At 33.3% G+C, this 8335-nt stretch overlaps 2 long non-coding RNA genes across 3 annotated transcripts; one reads left to right on the top strand and one right to left on the bottom strand.

Moving 5' to 3' along the window:
• Nucleotides 1-1627: 1627 nt before the first annotated feature.
• On the top strand, nucleotides 1628-4461 carry LOC127875060 (uncharacterized). Its single transcript, XR_008047247.1, has 3 exons — nucleotides 1628-2234; nucleotides 2596-2681; nucleotides 3402-4461. It is a non-coding gene; the product is annotated as an uncharacterized LOC127875060 (long non-coding RNA).
• On the bottom strand, nucleotides 3895-7907 carry LOC127875053 (uncharacterized). Of its 2 annotated transcripts, none has more exons than XR_008047238.1 (3): nucleotides 7849-7907; nucleotides 5557-6009; nucleotides 3895-4986 (listed from the first exon to the last, which is right to left on the bottom strand). It is a non-coding gene; the product is annotated as an uncharacterized LOC127875053 (long non-coding RNA). The 2 variants fall into 2 exon arrangements; XR_008047239.1 differs by lacking the exon at nucleotides 7849-7907 and adding an exon at nucleotides 6176-6817.
• Between the last annotated feature and the right edge of the window lie 428 nt (nucleotides 7908-8335).

Here is an 8335-nt window from a genome sequence, read left to right as displayed (position 1 = left end):
TTAATACATTATACCATCCACATATAAGTAACCTCTGTGATACTGTTGGTTTTAAACAATGCATTTTCTTCGAAAACAAATATGTAAATATGTAAATGTAAACTATTGCAGCACCAATTGCTACGGGGAAGTCAAACAGAATGTTTCAATTGGAAAACAACACTCGCGTGAATATTCAGAACCTTTATGAACAGTATTAGATTTAGCAATAGTGCTTATAATAAATTAAACTTTCGGTTTACTGGTATAAATGAATATACCCACACAATAATGGGCTAAAGTCAAAGAAGTTGAATAGTATATCAGAGGGGGTAATCACGTGACAAACAAGATGGCGACGTCCATGCCGAGGCAGGTATTTTCGTCGTTTTATACCCTTTATTACTTGTATTTTTTTATGCCGCTCATTTTCCAGCCATATTAGGAAGAAAGTTACTGGCTACTATTTCATAGTAATATTCGCTCTACATTTCGACTTTACTCGGTGCGAATTTCTTAGCGGAATGACCTAATTAGGGCTCCATTAAGAAAATTTGCGGGGAGTCAAGTCGAGATATTTAGCGAATTTAAATACGAAATATACGCTAATCACCTTTTACTGATATGGCTGGAAAGTGAGTCGTCATTTAAAAAATAAACAGAGGTAATAAAGGGTATAAAACGGCGAAAAAATAATTGTCTCGGTATGGACGTCGTCATCTTGACTATCACGTGATTACCCCTTCTGGTATATGCGAATCGCAGAAATGTCCGTGACGATAAAATATCCGTGACTTGTAACATATATAACGTTTCAGGCATGTTGGGAGATTGGGATTTATACTTCATTGTGTTTATTTCATTGCAATGGTTTATAAAGAATGCTAGCACTTATGTGTGTGCCTAAATTATATTATGTTAATATTGTAAATCTGCAAAGGAACAGTTTGTGTGGTCTAAATGCTCAGTTAACACTATTTTTCACAAGTAATATATGTCACTTAGAAATATTTTGTATAGATAATGCCATTATCATCCATTTCTGCATGTTTTAGCGCGAAAGCTCTGTATCGGCTATTGTTTAATGTTTGCTTCACACAATACATTTTTCAATGTTTATTAAATTTCCGTTACTCTATAGTGTCGTTTAAATTTATTGAAGTGCACTTATATAGGAAACAGAACGAATAAACATATGTAATTAGTGGTTCACCTCAGTCATAAATATGATTATTTTGTAATTAACATATATGCGAAATCAACACAACACGTTTTATACAAAATACAAAAACTTGTGTTCAGTACATATTTAAAAAAATGAGACAACACAATTTTTCTTTCTTCATTTGATCATTGAAATTTTCGTGAGATAAAAAGAACACGTTCACTGACGGTCTCTACAAACAGATAGGCATCTTCAGAATGAGGTACTATTTATTGTAAAATCCTCTGTACATTATACAGTCGTTTATATTCTGCATAGTTGACAATAAAACAAAGTAGACATACATTTAGAGTAGGCTCTGTGAATAATATACACGGGCACAAACAAAACCATCATATATAAAAAAGTATAATAGATATGCATGTAAACTTCGCATGTACGTGTGTGATGGATATGGCTCCTCAATAAACATATCAAAAACGCATGCGTAAATATTTTAAAAAAATCAATTGTACACCCCTGGTGTTCCTATTTATTGAAAAACCGTGATAAACAAATTGTGCAGCAAACAAAGATTGGTATATACCAAGGAGCTATATAATAATCTATTATGTATGTCCTTGGCATTTCCTCCTTAAAACACTAAACAATCAACTAGAACCTACAATGTAAAAATTTAGAACAGCCAACTGCTGCTACCTTCTCAATTATAATTTTCACTGGCATCAGCAATGATTTCTCCATGTTGCATACTGTACTTAGATTTCACAAGGGCCAGGCAGCATTTTTGTTTTATTTTCCTTTGTGAGCATTTAAAGTCAAAGTAATTTCAAATTACCATAATTGAGGAATAAATGCAAGGTAGGTCAGCGATAATTATGTCACCCACCAAAACATATTATTTAATACCATTGATATAACACTTTGATAATTTTACACTTGTAAGTATATATTTTTTAAGTACCAAAATACTAGGATTAAATTAATTTGTATATTCCTAACTACTGTTTAAACGTCATTTTAGTTAGCGACTGTCACGTCACCCACCGTACTCAAGGTAGCGACTATCACGTCACCCACCGTACTCAAGGTATAGAATGTCAAGTCAGCCACTGTACTAAAGGTAGCGACTGTCATGTCACCCACCTCAAAGTTATTTATATTTTATTTGAATTTATGTTTTAAATATGGTTAATCACATTTGATCACATCTTTTGATTGCTTGAATCAATCACATTTTATAGTATCTATAAACATTGCACTATTAGTATTTGTAGTAATTATCAAATAATTAATTTAGAATGTTCTTTACCAGAAAGGTTAGCCCAGATGTCAATAAGAGCACTATCTCCCTCACTATGAGATATTGTCAAAGGTAGCAATATTTGTTTGAATCATGCCATTTTGTGAGGCATAACAAGTAAGCTAAATTCTTGTATTTTTTGCAATAGAAGAGAATAGATATCACGGTACCTGAACCACGTGACTTTTTCGGCTATGTGTGGGACAATCGGATGTAAACAAAACGTCGCTTCAGGTAACCTTTTTGATAATTTCTTCATTATTTCAAAACCATTTAAAAAACAAAACAAAGACGAGTGCCCGGTCATTGTAAAAAGGCACAACTTTGTTAAGTTTGCGCAAAATTAATTAAGTATTTTTTTCCAAAAAGTGCAACCGCGTGTTTGAAAACACATGATGTGAAATGCTATGTGTGGTATATTTTTTGTTCAATCAACAAAAACATTGATAATAATATTGTCGAGGGTTTAAAAATAGGGCGGACATTGTAATTCTTCATAGAGAAGCTACTTACATTGTATGTTTGCGCAAATACATCTTATTCGGAGTGTGTGTATATAAATGTTATACTGCTATGTGTTGGATACATTTTTTAAATGCTATGTGTGGTATACAAGAATTCTGCATTTAATCTGAACACAGTTTTGTAAGAATCTAGAACATAAACTTTAGTCTGTCCTGAAAATATATCAAATTAACCAAATGTTACATTATTGAATACTGAAGTAATCGTGTAATGATTAACCAATTTATGTTTAACTGAACTTAATTCTTATTAAAGCATACATGTTATGTTGAAATATAATATTTCTTTGTTTTATTTATTGTCTTTAAATAAATATAATGATTGATATTTCTGCCTGATTATTGAATTTGGTCCATTTTTTAATGAATGACAAAGAAAATAAATAAGAGCACATGCTTTAAAATGGGTTTTACTTCTTTTGTTTTTCAGACTTGAAAAGGATTAGTCGAAAGATCTGTAACGCTTTTAAGGTTCGAAGCTGTGTAAGAACTACATGAACACCATCAAACCACACGGAAGGTGATATGTGGCAAGTTAAAAATCAAAACCACGGTGACAGAGACAGGGACCCCGCTTCATTCTGTGATGTTTATGGAAAGCTATTTCAACTAACTACGCAAACATACCATTTAACATGTATTTTTGCATAAGCAAAACAAAGTGTGTGTATTGATATGTGTGTATATTTATCGGTTTTGTATCTATGTTATTACTAAAATTGATTAGATGAATATAAAATCTGATAATGTGTGTTAATAAAACAGGTGTTTCATAACAAATAATTTAAATCCAATGATGCGTGTTTGTGGTCTATTCCAATATCATCTCCATTTGAACATCTTCGAATCCAATAATGCTTGTTTGTGGTCTATTCCAATATAATCTCCATGAATATCTTCAGTATATCAAAATAAACACGTCATTAATAATACCATTACTTTATAACTAGCATGCACATGTAACAATAGAAATTAAAGCGCCAAATACATAAAGAAGTACATTAGTATTCACAAAGAAATTGTAATCAGTCAATTTATGAATTTGCAAATCTTGCTATTCAAACATATGAATGCTTCAATTAAGTCATAACAAATGATCATCGCCAAAACGTCTTGACTTGTGGGGGTCATTATGCCAACAAACATATTGAATTGCATCAATACTTAATTTACTCAAATTCAAATGAAAGCTGAATAACTGACAATAGTTTGAGATGTTTAATGAAAATACCCATTCGCCCCGGTCATGAAAGGGCGCTGCAAGATCTTGTTACCACTGCACCAAGTAATTAACATTAAATCATATAATGTTGTTCAATTTGTTGAAATGTCAAATTTTTATGTAATGTTTACTTTGATTGTTTTCTTTCCCTGCAATACTTGCACCATCTGGTAATAAATCAAACAGTCATTTAAACTTTGGAACATTTACTATACATGTTTGTATATGACAACTTTTCATTGATCAAGATATCAGTACGTCTCTTGAAGGTGCTTCCAAAAATACTTTAATCTCCCTGAAAAGAACAAAATACAACTGATATAAACTGTTAAACTTAAAAAATAGCATGTGTGATATATCAGATAGCTCAATAGGATTTACATACAAATACATGATTTTCCAGAAAAAAATGTCATTGATCCTAGTGTCTATTTGTTTAAAAATGCTTATGATCTCTTTATGCTTATTTATTAAATTCGTTACAGTCAAAAATGCCTACACATTCCTGCTAAAAAACACACAACTAACACTTTTTGTAGTTTTGTTGCAATAATATTCACATGACATCTTGCACAAACAATCCTTACGATTTTGTGTATTAAACAAGTGCATTAGTCGGCAGTAACAATTCACTGAAAATTCAACATTTTGTAACAATATATTTTATAGAAACAAACAAGAAAAAGTTTGCCCAACGGAACTTTTTTCCTGTCCGTGCGTGGGTGGCTTTGTGTTAGGAGATCCCCGACCGTGTTTTGACCTCTCTGCCACACTGTTCGCAAACAAAGGCATTCTAAAAGTAAACAAAATATGAATATAAGTTATCGACAATCATGATAATTTATAGTTACATGAACGTAGGATTATCATATTTAAGGCGCGCAAAACACTAACAACAATGTTTATTGACCAACTTTTGTTATTCAGACAGACTTTAAATGTAATTGACGTTAATGTCAATCTTTCGATTCTCTAGTTTAGTTTGTATACCACACAAAGCATTTAAAAAATTTGTCCCACACATAGCATCATTACATTTTCATACACACACTCCGAATCAGATGTATTTGCGCAAATATACAATGTATGTAGCTTCTCTATGAAGAATTACAATGTCCGCCCTATTTTTTAAACCCTCGACAATATTGTAATCTACGTTTTTGTTGATCGAATAAAAAATATACCAAACATAGCATTTCACTTCGTGTGTTTTCAAGCACGCGGTTGCACTTTTTGGAAAAATTACTTAATTAATTGAGCGCAAACTTACCAAAGTTTTGTGTCTTTTGACAATGACCGGGCACTCGTCTTTGTTTTTTTGAAAATGGTTTTGAAATAATGATGAAATTATCAAAAAGGTTACCTGAAGCGACGTTTTGTTTACATCCGATTGTCCCACACATAGCCGAAAAAGTCACGTGGTTCAGGCACCTTGGATATGTACAATATCAGATAATAAAGTTTGGTCATGTTGAAATGATACTCAAATGTGATTTACCACCTTTAAATTTAAATGTAATGCATGGCTTAGACAGTGAAAGAAAAACACTATGTGAAATGATTATGAAATCGAGTATTTGACTGTGCAGATTGTTGTTTGAAAAAGTTTGGTACCTGAGTACATGCCGAACCAATCGCGTGTTTGTTCCTCAATGGCAATCGTCCAATAAATAATAGCACTTACTTGTTTTGTCATCATTTTTAATAAAAAGTGCGAGTAGCGGTCGGTGTTGACACTTGCTATGTACACACAAAACGGTGACGTCATTCGTTACTTGGATACATTTTGTGATGACGTCATCGAACGGGGAAGTCCCTGAATGAAGACAAATGTTTTACACGAAGAATGCTGATGCTTTATTCGAAATATAGTAACAATAATAATAAATAGAGAGAAGAATTTTAAAATATTTAAAAGCCGTAAATTTGATCTTTTTTTCTATTTTATCATTATGATCAATCAGGAGACGCTGGTTATTTACTTCCAAAATTTCCAGTTCCGGTTTCGGATATCAGGTTCGGTTGCGCGCGAAGATACCAAACTTTTCAAAACAACAACCTGTGTAGATCTACAGTCCAATACACGTGTTAACGTAATGCGAGCTGTCGAGCCGCCTACGGCGGCTCAGCGAGCTCGCTATTAAAAGTACATGTTCATGTGCAGATAAGAGGTGGGATGTGCAAAGTTGCTTTTACAATCACAGTTAGCTGTTAAAAACATTTATCACTCAAAACTGAGTTCATTGGTTGTATTAATGTTTTTTCAAAGACGAATTGAAATGCCTGATTTATCAGCTTGGTTTGGGTGTTTGGAATATAGATGGTACCAGCTTGCTAATTTGCAAAAAAACAAACAATACTTGTCGTCTATCGTCAACTGTTGTGCGCGTGTGCGAACATTTTTACTTCAACAATAAATCCTCTTAAACCTCTGGACCAATACTGATAAAACTTGTGTTTTTCTAAAATGTATATAGTAGGAACTTACAAAAATCATCTTCTTCATAACGGTAAACACTAGTAAATGCATTGATTGTTATTGTAATGTAATGTACACATGTACTCGCTTACAGCGCGAACGGCCCTCCCAATCTGCACATTACCTGAATGCGTCTGAAATGCATTTTAGGGCGATGTCTTCGAAGTTAAAAACGCAGTCAATTCCTAATTTTTGAGAAACGGACCTACCCATAACATTCATCTATTACAACTCTATAAATAATACCTTGTTATAGAAATATATAATAGACATTTGTTTCAAATAACTATCATCGATGATAAATTTATTATAATGATTTTGATAAAATATCTTTGACGAAAGCTTGAATATGCAATATTTTCATCATGATGCACCAATAATTTTTACGACCGTTTGACAGCTGTTATGATATCTTCATTAATCAACTTACGCGTCCAATGAACTGGAATCTGTTCTTTATTCGTTTCGAGTGTGGTTAGAATAACGTTTAACTTTCAGGCTCGTAGTTGCCTGTTGTCATGGTACGCAGCTGACTACACATTGTCCGAAGAATTAAAAAAGAGAAGTTCAAATCTACAATAAAAAAATGACCCCTTAAAAGGGATATGGTGTGTATTTCTTGCGACCAAGACTCCGACCACTGTTTACAGCATTCAACATCCAAAATAATAAAATTAGTAAAATACCATTAATGTGGTTCCGCTTATTTGTACTGGTAGTAAACTGGTATTTAATCGTACAGTACTGTAATATCGTTTAGACATACCCCCCTTGAAAATGTGTGTCTGCCGCGATTATTCAAATTGGCTGGCATGCAATCTTCATTTCCTCCATATCCCAATATTTTGCTTTAATACCCACCGATCAACGACGAGATACGATTCAAAATGCATAACTGTCACATTAAGAATTTTGCAAAGACTGATGCACTTCAAAATAACACGGTAGGGTTATTTGTGCCATGTAAACAAGCGTTGCATTGAGAATCCAACAAAATGGTTTGTTCATTGTAATATAGGCTAAATAAGTGCAAGTGCAAAGCAAATGGAGTCAATATTATTACATGTTCATGCAGTCTTATCGTGTTACACCGTTTTCATACAAGTAAAATGCGATCAGTATGAATTTTATACAAATAAAAAATGAATGCACATGGATTTTATAAAGATTACAAACTTTTGAACAAATATAATGGTGTTTCCCAATCTTTTCCGCTGATAAGGTCGAGTGATGACGCGCACATAGTTTATCCAGTGTAAACATCTTTCCATGTCCACATTTGGCTTTTGAAAGGGTAAAACGGTACCCAGTCATATGCGGTTTGTGGCAATAACGGCTGTCACTATTGCACGTTCCCCAACTGCATCTTTTGTTGGCATTACGACGTTTTAATGGAAAATATAGCGAACTTCTCAAATGTAAGTTATCGGTTTAAATTTTCGCGCCAGCCTTTGTTTGTACCTACCGCGCGTGCTCAAATATCGGAAAACCCAGACCGGAGAGTTCCGAATAACAACTATTGGTGGTATATAGCCTCAACGAGACTGCCATTTTTATGAGTGAGAATTTTTTCATTCTATGTGCAGAAGGCGGAAAATCCACCACAAAAACGACTGAAAAGGGACATACTTTTAGTCAAATTCACAGTCGCTTGATGAAATTT

This window comes from Dreissena polymorpha, chromosome 1 (assembly GCF_020536995.1).
Source record: "Dreissena polymorpha isolate Duluth1 chromosome 1, UMN_Dpol_1.0, whole genome shotgun sequence".
Classification (NCBI taxonomy): Eukaryota; Metazoa; Mollusca; class Bivalvia; order Myida; family Dreissenidae; genus Dreissena; species Dreissena polymorpha.
The sequence above is the reverse complement of the archived record's forward strand: the minus strand, read 5'-3'. Positions and strand labels throughout refer to the sequence as shown.